Source organism: Carcharhinus amblyrhynchos, chromosome 1 (assembly GCF_965287045.1).
Source record: "Carcharhinus amblyrhynchos chromosome 1, sCarAmb.v2.hapA, whole genome shotgun sequence".
NCBI classification, from domain to species: Eukaryota; Metazoa; Chordata; class Chondrichthyes; order Carcharhiniformes; family Carcharhinidae; genus Carcharhinus; species Carcharhinus amblyrhynchos.
In genome coordinates this window covers 43,428,580-43,449,637 of record NC_137324.1, presented here as the reverse complement: position 1 = coordinate 43,449,637, position 21,058 = coordinate 43,428,580, and positions in this window count along the sequence as shown.

The following is a 21,058-nucleotide window of genomic DNA, read 5'->3' as shown; positions in this document are numbered from 1 at the left end:
TTGCCTGTTCCGAGTGGGCACCAGAAAATCCAGCCCGAGGATCTGCCAAAATAAATGCACAAAACTTGTAATATCCTGTGCCTGAGGACAGCTGCATAGGTTAATTCGCCACTCTAATAATGAATACATTATACAATCAGCAAATTTTGGAGGCTTGTTTACATGCATTATTTACCCATATTAAATTTCTCACTATATACCCTGCTGTGCAATAAAAAAATTGCGGCAGTTCTTCACTCATTTAATGGGGAAAGAGACTGACCAGTACAATTTTTCACTCACACTTAGCTGTTAAAAGCTGTGCTTTGTATTCTATAAAAATGGTAGTATGACATTAAAGAGAATTCAAAGGGATTTTTTTTTCAATACTTGTTTTTTTTGGAAACGATTTCTTATACGCGCAAATGATTAAGAACTCAATTTGATGGAAAAAAAAGAAACAGAAGGCGTCTGTCGACCCTTTTAATAAATAAAAGTCTACGTCAGGGAGCTTACTGACTGAGAATGGATGTCTGGAATCTGGCTGTGCATCATACATATTTAATATTTGCTTCACAATATATAGGCAGCTGAGAATAAAACAGTGCCAGCTGGGTTTGTCTCCAACCATTCCGGGTGGAGGCTGGGCACCGTCTGTGAAATATTCGAAAAATAGAGTCAAATGATGCATTCATGTGCATTTTTTCAGAGGGAAATTGATTGCACCTGCTGCATGATGATAGTTCAAGCATTAGCATGAAGCCAAGGTCCATTATGTGATGGGGAAAGGCGGTGGTTGGGGTGGGTGGGGATGGGGAGGGATGAGAAACATAAATAAATAGAACATTTTCACATTCGCATTTTCCACATTTCATGAATCAGAGAGAATTCAACCAAACTTATTCATGTGAAGGTTTCTTTTCTAGCTGAAACCCTGGAGAATTCCACTACAGAATGATGAATCCAGAATGCGATGGGCAAACTCGATCTGGGAAAGAGCTGCACTACAACACTGAGACTGAATGCACACATCATGTATTAGGCATCAACCGGGGTGGAAACTGTTCCTTTTTCAGCAATATGATGAATACTTTATTTCGGGGAAAACCTAAGTTCAGTTCTTTGGCCAAACAATTATGCTTGTCACTACAATATCATTGCTTCAATAGTATGGAATAACATTAAAATACTCGTTTACTGAAGATTCAAAAATGTCTGAATTACTATCAGCATTGCAAATTACTTAGGGTTATTATTGAACTTATAAGGACTTTTTAGTAGATGAATTGAGTCCGGGAATAGGAGGTTAATATACAGTGCTCTGTATCTCACATTTGTTATTTTAACAAGTCTGCCTGCATGTGTGAGCAGATTTTTGGGGCTTGTTAACTCTTCCCTGATCAACTCAGGTGAACATGTTGGTAAATTTCTGCCCTCTGACTTCACAGATTCAGACAGTTTGAAGGCTTTACAACCCTTACAGTTCTTGTTCTCACAGAGTCCCAGAGAATCCCTACAGTGCAGAAGGGGGCCATTTGGTCTTTCAAGTTTGCTCTGAAAAAGCATCTTACCTAGGCCCACCATTATATCTTAACCCTGTACGCTGCGCCTTTGTCATATCTAATCTACATAATCTGCACATCTTGCCACTGAGGGACAATTTAGCATGGCCAATCCACCTAAATTGCACACCTTCAGAGCGTGGGAGGAAACAGGAGCACCCAGAGGAAATCCACGCAGACATGGGAAGAATGCGCAAACTCCACACAGTCAGTCACCCAAGGTGGGAATCAAACCTGGGGTCCCTGGCATTGTGGGGCAGCAGTCATAATCACTGTGCCATAGTGCTGCATACTTGTCCTTTTCAAATTCGGAGGAGTGGTAATCTGAACTGCTTTGGGCTGACTTTGTTGGCCTAGAGTGGAAGTTGTGGTACATACTGTTACAATTATTTGGGTGTCAACATCTGGTTTGCTTCTTGCACTTTTAAATATTGTATTTCTCTTTGTTGACAATCTGTCTTCCCTAATTGGATACCATGGTCTTATCCCTCTTCTAAAGATATTGTTTACTCCATTCATTCATCAAGTTTCTTTTGGGTTTTCATTTCTTAGGGGTTCGTTTGGTCCTTCCTGGAAGTTGAACGTTTACCTCCTTTATGTTTTGCTGTTTCTCAACCTTGAGCTCAACCTCCAATTTGGCTTCTGTTGGCTTCATATGCACTTGTGCCTCCCTGAGTTTTTTTCTTGATGAGTTGGTGGTTGTGCCTCTTCTATTCTAGGACTGACTTGATGTGTGTGTATGAGCCTGAAGCTCCAGCTGTATGGCTATAGTTTTTTTTTCTGGTTCTTCAGCAACAACTGTTGGACTCTGAAGTTTGGGTTGAAACTTCTGCAGCTGCTCCTTCACCTCTCTATTCTCTGGTTTAGATATGTTTGGCTGGTCTAACCAAAGAAAGATATTTTCTGCCATCTGCAAAAGAATAATTGCCCCTGCACAGAATCAGAGCAGTTCCAACCTGATGTGCCAGCTGAGATCATCAGCACTGGTAGATCTCTTGGGAATCTTGGCTACAGAGGACATTGTGACATATTTCAGTTTTTGAGATGGTTGAGTGCAACATAGCTACTCAGGAGAGAAAAGGGCTGATTGTGGATGGCACTGAGAATTTTGATTTTTGCTTGTTTCCATACCAGAGCAGCTCTTGAATCATGCATAAGTCCAGTGGTTGGATTCCTCTGGGACTATACAATGATGTGTCTGTCATCCATAGCCGAAGGTCTTTTAGCCATGATTCCTAATCCAACAGGGCTGTCAGACTAGCTCCTGTACCTAACTTGAAATTTGTGAGGTGACCATTTACAGGTATGTCTGCATTCCAAAATGTGAATCTGAAATCCTGGATTCTTCCAAAGAAGCAATGTTGGACGTCTTGGTGTGGCTCAATTAGTGGATTTGATTGCGATCCTCTACATGTCTCAAGGTTTGGAATTAAATCTCTTTCCAAAATATTCCAGGCCATTGCAATGTAAGCACTGCTCAGTGATTGCTGGACATTGCTCTCACCTATAAGTTCTTTTGGTGCCACAGCACTGGTATGAACAAAGAACAAAGAGTAAAGAACAAAGAAAATTACAGCTCAGGAATAGGCCGTTCGGCCCTCCAAGCCTCCGTTGACCATACTGCCTGGCAGAACTAAAACCCCTTACCCTTCTGAGGGATATATCCCTCCATTCCCATCCTATTCATGTATTTGTCCAGACATGATGTGGGTATGCCGGCGTTGGACTGGCGTAAACACAGTAAAAAGTCTGACAACACCAGGTTTTAGTCCAACCTATTTATTTGATAATATATTATCAAATAAATAGGTTGGACTAAAACCTGGTGTTGTCAGACTTTTTACTTTGTCCAGACACCCATAAAAGTCACTACCATATCTGTTTCCACTACCTTTCCCGGCAATAAGTTCCAGGCACCCACCGCCCTCTGTACAAAAAACTTGCCTCATACATCTCCTTTAAACCTTGCCCCTCTCATCATAAACCTATGCTCCCTAGTAATTGACACTTCCATCCTGGGAAAAAGCTTCTTACTATCCATTATGTCTATGCTCCTCACAATCTTGTGTGACCAAGTGCTGTGCCATTGAATCAAAGTAGTGCAGCACATACGAGTCATCTGGCATTGAATAACTCTGATTCAGTCCAATCTCAACTTTCTTGTGTGTTGTCGGGATATTACTTTCCTTGCCCTGGAGTCTCACTTTCCTTTTGTTGCTTTATGAGTTGGACTGTTGGGTTTGCTTTGCACCATAGTTCAACTTTGTCATGCAAAATAGATTGGTTTTGTTTTTAGACTTCCCTATTGCCTGACAATTTGGATGTTTTTTTTTCCAAAGTCAAATATTTTTCAGATTTAAGTACATCTGATAGCGTATCATTGGGCACTTCCACTATTGCTCTGTCTTTTATGAGCTCCAATTTAAGGTCACCATAGTCACTGTTTTCAGCCAATCTATACAACTCCTTTATGAAAAGGTCTGCAGGTCCCCTGGACTTTTGGACTCTTCATAAATTTTGCTTGCTCCAAAATTGTATTTATTCTTAGTTTAAGGTAGGTGCTAGAGGACTTCATGACCTCTTCAATGTTATTGGAAGATTCAATTATTCATTCTCTGTCAATTAGGTTGAAGGCTTTTGGACCTACTGAATATAAGATTGCATTCACTTGTTCAGGCTTTGTTTTCCTGTACAAACTTGATACTTCTATATATTTTAAAAATCTTCTTCTCCATAATGCCCAATTTTGTATGTGGTTCAGCCCTTCCATCTGCTTTAATTGGTTTTTTTAGTATCTATGGCTATTTTTCTTAACAGAGGATACAACTTTTTTTTCTTTGTTCCCACGTTGTCGACATTTGATAGGTTGCTGTCATGGTTACAGAGTCGCTTTAAACTTTAATAATTCTGTAAAAAAATCTTCTGACCGAATTGTATTGTCAAGATGGTCGCTTTCCTGAACTTGGAGAATCTAATTGAAGTTGATATTTTGCTCTGATTTCTCTTAAAAAAATACCTTTTGCCATGCACGCTTGACCATGTATTATTGCGCAGACTGTGGATACAGGCTGAAATGTTCCTCAAGCTACACTCTTTAAACAATCAATCTGGGCTGCCTAATTGTTGCATCAGATTTCAGCATTTTTTTTTGGAGTTGGCACACCCTTTTATGATTTGGCTGGTTTCTTTGACTCTGTTTTCGATTGGGTCCCACAAAGAATCTCCGATGCTTTAGTGAAGTCCTTTTAGACTTTGTAGTGTATTCTTCATTTGCCATTTAGCCCGCATGGAGCTTAAGCCATTTCCAACTGTTTATTCAAGGTCTTCAAACACACTACCATGGTGGCACAGTGGTTAGCACTGCAGCCTCACAGCGCCAGGGACACAGATTGGATTCCCAGCTTGGGTCTGTGTGGAATCTGCATGTTCCTCCGTGTTTGCAATTCAGACTGTGGTTGCTTTACGTCTTCGTTCTTAGGGATTTTGGGGTCCTTCGCTTGCCACCATGTTGCGTGGCCGTATGGTGTCTCAGGAAAAGTTCTAGACCTTTTATGTGGTTGAATAATACCTGTTTATTTATAACACTTAACTATTTACATTTATACAGGATACCACCCTGACTAGGCACTATCTTTGTGCTGACTCCTACCGCCACATACTACTATTCCCATGTGCCTCGATATCGTAATGTTGGTAGCACTGTTTTGCCATTTCACATTAACCTGCACTGTCCCAAACACCCTAATATTGCAGCACTCAGGAAGTTTTTGAAGAAAGATACACTGTTTCTCTGGCAAGGTCAGCATGTATTTAATGCACTGAAGCAGACACTCTTAGCTGAATAGTGCCTACAGAATTACAACTCACAGAAAGCAACATTTCTAGAGGTAGATGCCTTACAGAAAGACCTTGCAGGATCGATTCTGCAGGACTGCAAACAGTAGCATTGGGATTGAAGGGCCTTTTGCCTGCCTACGCAAACTGCTCAATCATTGAGTATATCTGGTACTCACTTCTGAAATCACAATATTCCACAAGTATCTTTGGTAAGGAATTCACAGTCACCTTTCCTTATAAAAGCAGATAAACCTCATGATTTAATGGGTGCTTAACAAAAATAATAAATCATCCTGCAGAGTATTTGGATCTATGCTCTGATAGATTTCTCCCGAAGCTTCAAAATATACCACAGTATTTGAGAAATGATTTTGAGGAGGTGCTTACCTCCCCACCTCAGCTCCAGGGATTAATGATACATATCCATGATTATCAATGAGATGTCAGGTACAAAGCCAGTAACTAGGTTGTTTTGGCAGATGCTTTGAGTGGGCTGCTTACTCCAGAAAGACAAGGAACTTACTGCTTGACTTCCAGACCATTGGGATGAACAAGATGTCTACATTGGCCTGATACGTTTCGGTTACAGCGAAAGATAGGAACTCCAGAAAGAAACTTCCTGAGATCCTGCATTCAGAAACTCTGGCGGAACTTTACCGCCTTGTCTGCCCTAAAATCAGGGTGGACGAGGCTCGCAGAACGGCATTCTCCATTGGCCCCAGGCGGGATCTTATGAGCCTCGGCCCACGAGGTGGTAAAATTCCGGCATCTATATCAGATTGTTGTCAGTGGCTGACCAGGAACGATCAAGAAGATGCACACAGCCCTGAGGGTATACTGGTCTTATTGAGACAAGATTGGCATATCAAACGGAGTGCAATTCAAAGGCTGCCAGGTACTGATTCTGGCAATTCTTCACTAAGACAGACTTCATCAGCGCCACAGCGAGATTGATAAAACAAGATACCTTATTTCTGAAGTAGTGTTCTGGCCTGGCATGAGCAAAGATATTGACCAGGTCATAAAGGCTTGTCATGTTTGCCAAACAATAGAATGAGACACTCCAGCCACAAGGTACCCCATTCTTTCCATGGACCAAATTAACAATGGAGGGCTATCTATCTTATAACTGATTACCATTCCAACTTTCTGATCATTCAAAGGCTCAGGGAATCATTCCAACACATGTCAGTGAAAAGGTGAGAGCCTTCCATCAACAGGAACACGTGTGAAGAAGTGTTGAAAGTTTGCAGGGAATCATGATTCTGTGATGTGACAATATTGAATGGAGTTTAAAGTTTATTTATTAGTGTCACCAGTCAGCTTACAATAACACTGCACTGAAGTTACAGAAATAGTTCTCAAGTCAGAGAATACTCTGTCAGCCATGCACCCAGTCATCCAACAGCATTGCCTTTGCATGAACATGTATGCTTTAATAATGAAGGGGCAACAAGTACCAACCCCAGGACACCAATGCCTGAGGACAGCCATTCCAAGCCCAAACACCAGGCTGGAAAAAATATACAGTTTTAAATCATATTCATATGTAGTTGTTCCCATGCCTGGTCAAGGCAACCAACGAATATCACAGTCAGGATTTAGAGCGTAGAACATAGAACATTACAGCGCAGTACAGGCCCTTCGGCCCTCGATGTTGCGCCAACCAGTGGAACCAATCTAATGACCCTCTAACCTAAACTATTCCAATATTATCCATATGCTATCCAATGACCATTTGAATGCTCTTAAAATTGGCAAGTCCTCTACTGCTGCAGGCAGGGCATTCCACGCCCTTACTACCCTCTGCGTAAAGAACCTACCTCTGACATCTGTCCTATATTGATCACCCCTCGGTTTAAAGCTATGTCCCCTCGTGTTAGCCATCACCATCCAAGGAAAAAGGCTCACACTGACCACCCTATCTAATCCTCTAATCATCTTGTATCAATTAAGTCACCTCTTAATGGGGGGCATGGCTTTAAATTAAGGGGGGGTAGTTATAGGACAGATGTCAGGGGTAGGTTCTTTACCCAGAGGGTGGTGAGGGATTGGAATGCCCTGCCTGCTGCAGTTGTAAATGCGCCTAGTTTGGGGGCGTTTAAGAGGTCTGTGGACAGGTTTATGGACGAAAAGGGATTGGTTTAGGCTAGTGGGTCATTGTTGTTGTTTTTTTTTAACTGTTCGGCGCAACATTGTGGGCCGAAGGGCCTGTTCTGCGCTGTAATGTTCTATGTTCTATGTTCTATGTTCTAACCTTCTTCTCTCTAACTACGGCCTCACTTTTCCTGAAATCGTAAAATCCAACCCGAGGTCAACAGACCTTTCCACGATCTGTCCTTGGCCTGCTCCAATTCCCATGGTGGGCAAGGGGGAGTAAAATTCCAGTCCACATTTCCAAGAACACCTGGTGTAGTTTGCATCTTGAGTCATCATTTTAAGGACTATTACTCTAGGTTGTAATGTTCTGTGTTAAGTTGTGTTTATCTTTGCTTAGAAATAAAGTCTCATTATAATGATAGCTATAGGTGTTTAATGTTACTAATGTAGGAGAATGTGTTAAAGTAAAAGGTGTTGTCTGATAAGATGTGAATTTGCTAATTATATGTATTAGAATGCTACACTGCTAGAATGTAGCATTAATACCTTTTCTTGTACACCCATTAGAAATACCTATTTATATGCATAGCAGTGTAAAACTGAACTGATCCTTTACTTCAGGGAAGGAAAATGTTGAGATGGTATAAGTAAATGAAGTTATTTCGATAAATGTTTTGTGCATACGTATGTGTCATAACTGGATGTGATCACCCATGATATCCAGCTACGAACATGTAAGAGCACTTTCATAATAAAGCACCATCAATGCTGACTCTTTGACTGAGTTTTTATTGATTTATGGATGGACAATGGCCACCTCAATCAGCATGGATGGGGACTGGTCACAAATTGTGACCTGAATGCCCAAAAACCAAGGAAGCTCACATTCTTACTGCAGGTTTCTCAACGCCGCATGCCTAATTTCAACCGATGAGCTTTTACAGGTTAGTAATTCCAGTCCACATTTCCAGAGAAGCTGGAGCTCTCCAGCAAAGCGGCCTAATTGCCATCCTTCATGTTTGAACCTGGTGCCATAATACAGATATCTATCACGACAGAATCAGTCACTTAGCACAAACTCATAGATTTGATTAAAGATCATAGGATATCATTTAAGAGCAGGAGCTGTGCCAATTTTTAATGTCCTCTAAATCAAAGTTCCTGCGACCAAGTGCAGCCTCCACAGCACCACACCATATACAACATTTGTCAGCTACCTGGGACTTCAGAGATCTCTCTGGTCAGTGTATGATGCAGAATCAGAACCTGGGTGTCATTTTTAACCCTAACTTGAATGTCCAATCCTATATCTTCTCCAATATCAGAACTGTACCCTTTCACTTCCACACTATCTGACTGGATTCTTAAGTGCTCTGCTGATCAATTCCCACCTTGTGTCTTCTCTACATTTGAGATTATCCAAAGCTATGTTGCCTGCATCCTTTGTCTTATTTACCCATCTCTCAATTGGTCACTGACTTATGTTGGTTAAGAAAGGTAAATCTCTTTCTATCGCCTCCCCACCGCCCCCAGTTATTCCACCTCCCCCCCCCCCCACCCCCGCTCCACCTCCCCCCATCATCTTGTCATACAAACAGTCTGAGATCTCTATGCACATATTTGGAGTATTGTGTGCTGTTCTGGTCACTGGAAGTTTTGGACAGAGTGCAAAGAAAGGGGCACAGGTTCAAGCTGAGTTGGGGGGGGGGTAAGTTTTCATTTGGGTGTGGTGGGTGCCAGGAGCATGCTGCCAGAAGAAGTGGTGGAAGCAAGCACAGTAGCAATATTTAAGAGGTATCTGATGGGTACATGAATAGGGAGAGAATAGAGGGATAGGGACTGATTAAGGGCAGAAGTTTTTTTTTTAGTAAGGGCATCATGGTTGGCACAGGCTCGGAGGGGCAAAAGGTCTGTTCCTGTGCTGTACTTTTCTTTATTCTTTGATCTTTGTTCTATAATACTTGGCAGAAAGTTTATAATTTTTTGAAAATGTAAACTTGCTCATTGAGAAATGTTCAGCTTCTTATCCTGCCAGTGCAATAAAGAAACGTTGCATTGATTTCTGGAAATTTTGATATAATTAAATACTTGAAAACCACAAAGCATTCTCTCAGGCATATCTTGAAATTAAGATATTTGTTTAATGTTTTTGTATTAATTTGTCCAATGTTTTAACAGAGGTAATACTGATTAATTTTGACTGGGTTGTTGTTTAGTTAAGAAGGTGGAAAAAATTAACTTTATAAGTAAATGTCTAAATGCCATTGTTGCACAAATAGCTATAAATTACATATTTTCTTCTTCACATGTTCTGTAACTCACTGAATAGACCTGGAATCTGTACATACAATGCATTGGCTGATTTGAGAAATGCATTTCTGTGCCATTTCGACTGGCCGAGTATTCTCTGGTCTCGTTCATTTCCATCCCATTTCCAACAAAATTGGAGAAATTGGTGCTCAGCCAAAACTCCATTCACTAAAGCGGCACCAGAGAATCCCAACCACGGATGAGGCTGGAGGTTCCCTGCATTTGCGTTCAACCATATTGTTTAAACTTAGACGCAAATTTATTTGGGTAAACAGAGCTCTTGGTGAAATATCAGGTGATTGTCCAATTTTAGTTTCTTTTCACATGTATTAAAGAAAAGATGGCTAAAAGTGATTAAAAACTAATATCTCTAAATTTAACTCTTAGTTGATGCAAATACAGAAAATCTTGAAGTAAAACCTGTCAGAAAGCAAGTCACAGGCTCTCTTCTTACCCAATTATATTATACAATAGCTCTGTTTCAGCAAAATCATTGTTATTCAATGAATTTGTGGACTTAAATTCTCTTCTTACTTCTACTGCTATCTAAGAAGGTCATCTTGCAGTTGAGATACTAACTTGAGACAGCGCAGTTGTGTATAATGCTTCCTCAAGGAAATGTTCCCTGTGTTCAAGCCAATATTCTTCCTTAAAAAAACACACACAAAAAAAGGACACAGCTTTATAGTCCTCCGTGAGCAGGTTAGCAGGTGGAGGGGTCTGTAAAATTCTGTGGCTGACTTTACCAGCATCTACCCACCTGTCTCTGACTTCACTGTGATTTTACGTGTGGCAGGCGAGGTCTAAGGGCAGCCAGTTCACACTCGCGTCAGTAAGGCATGGAGAAGATCAGTGTAGTAGAAGGATCTGGCTAACCTAAAGGTTAGATGAGACTGTGTACAATACTGTCCAACAAGGTGACATAAACCGCATGACCTAAAGCCAGGGCCTGTTTAGAGATGGGCAGCAATGTATAAGGACCAATGTATAAGTATGGAGTCTCTGTAACTTATACAAGACTGTTTCATGGTGTCCAAGCAGTAATCTAGAAGTGTATTGACGTCAATATATATCATTCTACAAGTATTAAGATCAATAGGGGTGGGGTTGGAGGTGGGGGGGTAGGAAGCCCAGCAGAGACATCTGCTTGGTCCTCAGTAGGGAAGGGAACTGGCTCTTCCAAAAGCCCCTTTTCAAATTGGGATCCCTCCCCCAGGCTTTTACACCCCATTCCTCATTACTCCTATCCTCCACCGCCACCAGACTTCCAGCCTGACTGACCCCACCCAAACTGCCATTCCATCCGGCTCCTGCCTTTTATTTCTGAGATGTTTACAGTGCTGGCACTGGCGACTCTCCCAATGGTGCTACTTAGAGCAAACAATTGCCAGCCAAACAAATGGCAGGATTTCCTCTCCTGATGGGGGAATAAGGCCTGTCTCCAGCATTGAATGGTCCTCAGAGTATTAAATAGTTGTGGGAGAGCTGTCCAGTGTGAGGTTGAGTTTCACCATTGACTTCTTCAGTGGTAGGGGGCAGGTAACCCTGCCATCTGTGAAAATGATGCCCATGATTAACCAGTAATTAAATTCATAGGAACAGAGAACTTGGGAGTAGGGCTAGGCCATTTGGCCCTCTGAGCCTGCTGCATCATTCAATATGATCACGGTTAATCTGGCTGTGGTCTCAGTTGCTCTTTCCTCTTTTCTGTCATAACCCTCGATTCCATTGTTGATTAAGAACCTAGGTAGCTCGGCTTTGAATAAATTTAAAGATGCAGACTCCATCACTCTTTATTGGAAGAGAATTCCACAGATTGACAACACTCGCCAACTCTCACCAATCTTTACAGATGCACCATAGAAAGCATTCTTTCTGATTGTATCACAGCTTGGTATGACTCCTGCTCTGCCCAAGACCACAAGGAACTACAAAAGATTGAGAATGTAGCCCAATCCATCACGCAAATCAGCCTCCCATCCATTGACTCTGTCTACACTTCTCACTGCCTCAGCAAAGCAGCCAGTATAATTAAGGACACCTCACACCCCAGACATTCTCTCTTCCACCATCTTCCACCGGGAAAACATCACATGAATCTGAGGTCACGTGCCAACCAACTCAAGAACAGCCTCTTCCCTGCTGCCATTAAACTTTTGAATGGACTTATATCACATTAAGTTGATCTTACTCTACACCCCAGCTATGACTGTAACACAATGTTCTGCACTCTCTTATTTCCTTCTCTTTGAATGGTATGCTTTGTCTGTGTATCGCACAAGAAACAATACTTTTCACGTATGCCAATCCATGTGACAATAATAAATCAAATCAAATCAAATCACCCTCGAGAGAAAAAAAATCACCTCATCTCTGTCTTAGAAGGGAGACAGACCTTTTATTCTTAAGCCATGTGCTCTAGTTTTTGTCTCCCCCACAAGGGGAAACAACCACTCAGTCCCCTCAAGATCTCTCATATGGAAAGGCTGCAGTCAATCTATTGCAAAATATAATTCTTTATGTGAAGAAACTTGATGTGTTTTCCTGTGATAAAGACTATATAAATGCAAATTTGCCTGTATTTCTTTATCGTGTGCTCTTTACAGCTGACCCAAACTTAATACGACAATAGGGGCGATTTTAACCTAACTAATTCAGTGGAAAACTTACAGGAGTGGATTTTTTCATCCATTTTACACCACAATAGAAAACAAATTCAGGCGGAATGTGATGTCCACTCCAATCCCAAAAATTTATCGTCAAAGGTTGGCTGAGAAGGGGGCTGGGTTAGATGAAATTTATCTGCAGAATAATAGTTATTCTGCAAGTGGTCAGCTTAGCTCAGTTGGCTGGATGAATTGTTTGTGATGCAAAGTGAAGCCAATTGTGCTGGTTCAATTCAATTAGGTTATTCATGAAGGCCCCACTTTCTCATCCTTGCCCCTTGCCTGAGGTGTGCTGATCTTCAGGCTAAGTCACCACAGGTCAGTTCTCCTCCTCATGTGGGAGAGCAGCTTATGGCCACCTTGGATGATGGTGACTTTACCTTTAGTTATCCTGCATTTAACAATACCCTGCTACATCATTGTTCAAATGCCACTCTATATTCAGAGCTGCTTGTGGGGATAATGTTCTTTGCTGGTGTTTATAATTACATCATTTGCATTTAATCAAAGTATTCTGTTGGATATGAAAATAAATATTTGAAGACATGAGAAATAAAGGGATGAAATTGGTCTACACCAGGAGAATGAGATAGCTCGTGGAGAAACAGCAGCCATTTTGCACTATGCCAGTTTTTATTTACCATTGGCGAGGAGAATATACAAAGAACAAAGAACAATACAGCACAGGAAACAGGCCCTTCGGCCCTCCAAGCCTATGCTGCTCATTGGTCCATTCATTTGTATCCCTCCATTGCCGGTCTGCTCATGTGACTATCCAGGTAAGTCTTAAACGATGCCAGCGTGTCCGTCTCCACCACCCTACTTGGCAGTGCATTCGAGGCCCCCCACCACCCTCTGCGTAAAATATTTCTAATTTCAAACGAAGTTAAAGTGGGACTAGAAAATGAATATCTAAAAAGAATTTGTGAACTTCAGTGTAAAGAAGATCAGGTATGGTCAAAAACTGCCTGCCAGTTCATTGTGAGCCCACTTTGCACCGTTGCTATTAACCAAATTATTCCCAGATAATATAGCTTGAATTCTGTGGAGAAGTAGTAGCAAAGTGAGAAGCACCAATTTATTATCATCTGATGAACAGGGATGACTTGTTTTTTCTTAATTCATTCATTGGACAGAGGCGTCACTGGCGGCCAGCATTTGCTGCCCATCCCTACTTGCCTAACGGCAGTTGTTAGTCAACCAGATTACTGTTGCTCTGGGGTCAAATGTAGGTCAGGCCAGGTGAGGACAGCAGATTTCTTCCCTAAAGGACAATAGTGAACCAGGTGCGTTTTTCTGACAATTGACAATGGTTTCATGGTCATCAGTGGATTCTTAATTCCAGCTTTTTTTATTCAGTTCCCACCATTGGCGGGATTCAAATCTTTGTCCTCAGAAGATTAGTTAAATTCCTGGATTAATAGTATAGCGATAATACCACTAGGCCATCACCTCCCCATTATCCCCTTTTCTTGATATACACTGCAATTGCACTTCCCCATTGGGCTGGTGCTATGGCCAAGAGATGAGGGATGGCATTGTGATATAGGAGGCAGGTGTACTACCAGCTTAGCACTTCACCAGCTTCTTGTTTGGCACCTCCCAATGAAATGGAACCCAGTTGAGACCCAAATAAGTTGGAACTCAACTGAAGTAAAACAAAATGTTTGCGAAAGGAAAAAATAAGTTTTACCTTTATTAGTTAAAATTATTTGAGTAATTTTTTAGGGCAAACTTTGAGCAGTAAAAATACTTCTAGTTTTCTCTTTTCATTTACTGAGCATGTTTTTCTGTTTGGATTTTTATGCTCGTCAAATAGTTGGTTCACTTGGGCACAGGAACATTTGGAAGATTGTGCAAAACTAAGATCATTGATCAGAATTAGACAGAATTGAGGAGCAAAAAATGTTGGACATAAAATCACCCTGTGCAATTTTAGCCACTTAACACACTTGCCTGAAATCCCTTTGTATTTAATTTGAATGGAGGTATTAGCCTTTTAAAAATAAACAGCTTAATGCCTCCATCAAAATTGTGCAATAACGAATTTCATACGAACACTAATATTTCTTTATCCCCATTGTGTGAAAGAGGAAATACTTGGGCCCCATCGTAGATAGACACGAGTAGAACTCGGTGAAATATTCCACCGAACAATTGTCAGTACTGCTGGAATGTAAAGTATTTACATAGCTCATTATGTCTCATAAATAATGTATTTCAAAACCTCCACTACTCTCTCTGGAGAATTTTGTGGTAAATGGATGCGCTGCAGCCTCAGGTGAGACTACATGCCGCTTAACAGGAAATGGAAGATGACATTTCTGAGGAAGATTAGTATTAAGGCCATCCATATGGAAACATTGAATTATGATACCTGCGCTACTCTCTAAAGCAAGAAGTTCTTCATCATTTTGGAGGTTGCATAATTCAGTATTTCGAGGTGGCAACTGTGTTTCTATTTCCTGCTAAATAAAATGTAGCAGCAGCAGTATGTGACAGAGTTTTAAAATACAATTTCAATGAGCCATCGGGTGTTTGCAAGTACTTCATATTTCAAGAGGCACCCTCCATTCCATGCATGCACTCTCTCCAGCCTCACACAAACTGCCAAAACTGCAGCAAAATTTCTGTTCTAATTTTGTACAACCAAGTTAAAATAAAAGTCTAGACCATTTGATAGCAGTAGCAGTGAATGTCTTGTCAAGACAGAACGTCTGCTGCGCATCAGAACTGAAGGAAAGCACTGACCTGTGCGTGTGCCACAGCAATTACCCAGAGGTTTAAACTCCCAAAAGACAGAATTACACTGCCCAGGTTCATCTGAGAATGTCTCCAAAATGGGTCTCAGGCTTAACATCCTGCATTTACCTGAAACTTTGCCCTACGATTCTCATGCTGTTTGTCACAAGCCCAAGAGCTGGACTGAGAGATATTAATAGTGGGAGCTTTATTGAGAAGGGTGAAAACATTTTTGAAAATGAAACCCAGATAAGAACACCCACCCAGCAAATCACTCCCTGACACCCCCCACAACACCCCCAACAGCCTGCCACCCACCAACTCCAATGGGAATCGCTATTGACTGGAAGATCAGGGCTGAGATTTTGCTGATCCAATCAAGAAAATAAAGGATCCAATAAGCAAATGAGTGAATTTGGTATGTCCACTACTGCTCTCACCAACTTTTACAGATGCACCATAGAAAGCATTCTTTCTGGTTATATCACAGCTTGGCATGGCTCCTACACTGTCCCAGACTGCAAAAAATTACAAATGGTTGTGAACGAAGCCCAGTCCATCACTCAAACCAGCCTCCCATCCATTGACACTGTCTATACTTCCCTCTGCATTGAAAACCCATAATCACGGACTTCACCCACCCCGGGCATTCACTCTTTCACCTTCTTCCACTGGGAAAAAGACACAAAAATCTGAGGACAATTATCAAACCAGCTCAAGAACTGCTTCTCCCCTGCTGCCATCAGACTTTTGAATGGACCCACCTTGTATTAAGTTGATCTTTCTCTACACTCTAGCTATGCTAGTAACACTACATTCTGCACTCCTTTGCTTCTCAACATGTGGCGTGCTTTGTCTATATCGCGCACAAGAAACAATACGTTTCACTGTATACTAATACATGTGACAATAATAAATCAGATCAAATCAAGTAAACTTTATTTGTCAATGCTCTGGGCAGAATGAATATCATGAAGGGAGCGTAAAACAAAAGTAGAATCCAATAAACTGGCAGCAAGAAGTCCAAAGGGAATTTCTGAAAGTTAGATAGTTTTATTTGAATTGTTTGGACACTTAAGCTGGAATCTTACCACTGTTCCAGGAGTTTCCCTTCCCGCCAGAGTGAATGGACATTTGGCTGGCTGTCAATTCTCTGACTTCATTGCAGCGGAAGCTTGGCATGGACGGCTGATAAGATTGTGACCTTTGACCAGATGAGAGGAGCTTTCACAGATACACAGACTTTTTACACAACAGAAAAAGGCCATTTGGCCCATTGTGTCCGTACTAGCTCTCCAAATGAGCATTATGACTTAGTGTTTGCTATACACATCTACATTGGGCACAATTCTGCCACTTGCACTCTAGATTTTCCCACTGGTGGGAAAAACTGAATGTTTCCCGTTAGCAGTTGCAGCAGCAGTAAGATGGGATTCACCCACCTTAACCATTTAAAGTTATGCATCCTGGAAAACACTCCAGCCAGCCTGGCTTAACAGAGATTGGGGAACCATTTTTAAAGGCATCCCGATCTTGGTGCTGAGACATGCTCCCCTGCCCCCCACAATGGACGTGACAATCCCACTGACAAGGGGAGCAACCCCAACCCCTCACCATTGAAAAAATGAGTCACTCCTCCCACACCATGCAGGCATTGAAGGTGACCCAACTTCACGCACACCCCCTCCCCCTCCCTCGCCCCCACCAAGCAGAGGATTCATACTTCCCTCCCGAACTAGAGGGACACTCCCTGATGGGGTCCCCAACCCCCCCTCACCCCCAGTCAGAAGCCCCTCAGGTCTCCCAGTGCCAACCTTTCATTGCCTGGCACCGTGACAGTGACACCCTGGCCTGTAGCCTTGTACTCCAAGAAGGGGCAGGGAGGTAAGCGCTGCGGCCATATGCACCCCCCCTGCCAAGCTATGAGGCCCCATCCTGGGAGAGCGACCTGATGTCAAGCCTCCCCCCGTAACCTGATTGAGTGGGATCAGGCTGGGGGGGGGGGGGGGGGGGCGGGTGGCGGTGAGGCTTGACCTCAGGTTGCTCCCCCAGGATGGGGCCTCATAGCTGCACTTGTCCTTGTGCCCAGGGAAAAGTGCTGTTCACTTTCAGGATGATGAATTCTGACCCATTCTGGGGTAAGCTATTCATTGTTGTCTCTGTCCTTTAAAACTTTTGAGGTGTCCTGGTTACTTGGATATCCATGCCCCTTGGACACCTGGAAATCATTCTATTCTGCAATAGGGAATGGCCAAGGTGTTAAAAGCCTTTTTAAAGTGCTCTTATAGAAGATACCTCTCAGGATTATCCTGGAGATGTCCTTACTTTCTCTTGTAACCCACAACTGCTGTGAAACACCTTTGAAGTGTTGTGATGGTCAGTTTCACTGGAGAGTACCCATTTAACATTGAAAGGTTAGCATCTAGTGTCTGAATCCCTTCCATTGCTTTGATTGACAGTTAGGGAGTTCTTACCCACTAGCAAAAAGCCTTGTTTGTTTTTATTTCCCTTCAGGGTTGAACACAGGCCTTGTAAACATTGCAGACCAAAAAGGGGAAGTGAAATCTCATATTCATGCTCAACCGAAATTTGTTCATTGGCCCCTTGAGTGAGAAAAAACGTGCCATAGATTGGACAAGCCTGATCTAGATTATTAATATGTATCAGGAAAAGCAAAGGTCCCAATACAAACTCCTGGAAAACTCCACTACAAAATCAATACTCACTGTTTCTAATCACTCAGCCAATTTTGTAGCCACATTGCTACTGTCCCTTTTATTTCATTGGCCATAGTGTTTCTGTTGTTTCACGGTGTATTGAATGCACTTTGAAAATCCGTGTACATAACATCAACAGCATTACCCTCATCGACCCTTTCTGCTCCCCTTTGAAAAAAACACCAGCAAGTTCGTTAAACACAATTTCCACTTTCGAAATTGTACTTGCTTTAACCCCAAAAAACTGATGTGTCGGAGTTGGGAATGTAGTTAAAATATTAAGAATCTGAATCTTTACCATGACCTCTGTCTCCAACCATATCTTCAAGGAGATAGATTGGCAATTTACATATTACAATAGGGTTGTCTAACATTGTCCAAAGTTTCAAAGTTAAATTAGATTAGAAGCAAAGAAAAGGTATGGAGTGCTGGAGCTGTAATCACCTTCCCATTTATCCATTGAATCTACTCCACCTGCCTTGTCAACTCTCAAGGTCAGACATCAACCCTAATCCTTGCAATCTTTCATGATCTCTCCCATTAGACATTGATCTTCCACAACCCTCTGATTCCACCCTCTCATTCCCACCACAATGCCACCACTCCCTCCCCCCGCCCACCCCCCTCTTTTTCCCTGGCTTCAGATCTCTCAGGCCTCATTGGGGTTCTGACCCCACCCTGAATCTCTGATATAGAAACATAGAAAAGCTACAGCACAAAACAGGCCCTTCAGCCCACAAGTTATTCCGAACATGTCCCTACCTACTAGGCTTATCTATAACCGTCTGTCTTATTAAAGTTAATTGTTTTTATTGTATTTAATCATTAACCTCCAATCTGGCTTTAGACCATTCAAACACCCCATCAGAAATCTGACCAGCACATCTTTCTCTGTTCTTCCATGATTTTTTCTTTGTTCTTTCATGAATAGGGTGGGAATGGAGGGACATGGTCCCCAGAAGGGCGGGCCATTTTAGTTCAGTCGGGCAACATGGTTGGTGCAGGCTTGGAGGGTCAAAGGACCTATTCCTGTGTTGTAATTTTCTTTGTCCTTTGTTCTTGTGTCTACTTCAACAGCCACCCTGTCCTCACTCCTCCAACCTACAGTTCTACCCACGCCCCCCCCACTCCCTTCCCCCCAGGGCAAAGGTTTTTTAGATGCCTGGGCTCTTAGCCAAACATACATAGTGAGGTTTGACTGAGAGCTCAGGCAGTGATAAAATTTGTTGAAACTGCTCTGCCCTGGAGAATACATTGTTTGGCTGATAAGTTTTCTGATCTCTGCTGTCAATTGTGCAATGTTTGTTTACATAACTTGAGTGGTTTTGAGGGTTTATCATTTTTATTGTCATTTGTTATTGGCACTTTAAAATGTCTAGATGCTAGATACTTTAATTAGCTTGTTGATTTTTTTTCAACATGGGGAGAATTATGAATAGATTACTTTTCCTAAAGCCTTTTCTTCTGTATAACTATAGGATCAATTGGTTCCAGACAGTGTATAGTTGTTAACAGGGATGGAAGTGCTATTGTTTGATATAAGGGGCATAAGGGGCCATGCGTATGCGAAACTCAGAGTTTGCCATAATGGCCGTGAAGAACAAAAGGGTACGGGTGAAAGTACAGAACTTGGCAAAGGGGTCATGAGCATATTATGAGGATGGGTGGTGGGTACAAACTAGCATGGATTGACTATGAGAAGTATTTGCACAGTGAAGAGGTGAAAGGGGTAAAGGCTAAATGTGTTTGTATTATTTTTAACTGGGGCAAAATCAACATGGACCTTTTAAACAGTTTGCCTCTGTTGGTTGGTCTGACTTCTGCCTACGTAGAAAGTCCTTTGCTCAAACCCTTAGCAATGAAGAATCTGCCTTTTCAGGTGTTCACTTTCGAGACAGGTAGAGTAAGCCAAGCATTTTCTCAATCCTGCTGCCCATCTCGAGGATGGAATCTCAGGCTCCAACGATCTCTTGTTTGACCTTTCATCCTCCACCCTCTCCAAATTTCAACTCATCTGGAATTCAGTGGCCAGTCTCCTATCCCACAAATAAAGCGGTTCACCCACAACCAGTGTGCTCACTCACCAACATCGAGTCTCGGTTACTGATGTATCAAATTCAAAATCATCAACCTTTGCCAAAATCTTGCTGTCATTCACACCAGTGAGATCTTCCGATCCCACTGATGTGGGTTTCTTAACAACAAGGGGTGCATTCAATGGAAAATGGTGGGTAGCAGGATTGAGAATGAGGAAGAAAAATCCTGATACTTGTCTTTTGATCTTTCTATGGCCTCACTCCCTATTTCTCACCTACACCAGCCATTCAATCCTTACCTTTGAACTCCCCATTCTTCTGACTCTCACATTTTGTAGATCCCTCCACCTTTCTGCAACAGTTCATTGATTGGCATGTCTTTATCACATGGTCTAGAGTTCTCACACTAAACCTCCCATTGTTCTAGATCTTACCCCCTTTAAAACCCCCTTTAAAATTCATCCCTTTGTTTAAGCTTTTGGTTATTCCACCTCAAATATCTCTTTCTCTGGCCCAGTAATACTCCATTGTGAAGCTCTTTAAGATGTTTTGTTCTGTGTTAAAAGTGCGATAATGGGTGCAGTTATTGTTATTGTTTTATACAACCTATAGCCCATGACTTCCATTCTCTGCCTTTGACTTGTTTGTACTACTGACTCCTGCCACTATCCCCACTCATATTTTTAACAGGTGTCCCTAGATTCCAGCTCTTTTCAATCCGATAGTGTGCACCTCTGCATCTTGCATCACCATGTTTATTTTTTCATCAATAATTTTACCCTGAATGTCTCTACTTCAAATGATATCAGACACTTGAGCCTTGCCATTTGTTGCCAAAGGGCAAAGAAACAAGCACTAGAAATGAAACCATGTCAGTTGACAATCCAGTTGATAGAAGTTGAATTAGACAAGGTTGTATGGAAGTCATATGAAATGTTCTCCTTCACTGACAGAAGTATAGAATATGAAAGTAAGGGTATAATGTTGGAATTATATAAAATACTGGTGAGGCCACAACTGGGGCATTGTGTGCAGTTCTGGTCACAGGAAGGATGTAATTGCACTGGAGAGAGGGCAGAGGAGACTTATAAGAATGTTTCCAGGGATAA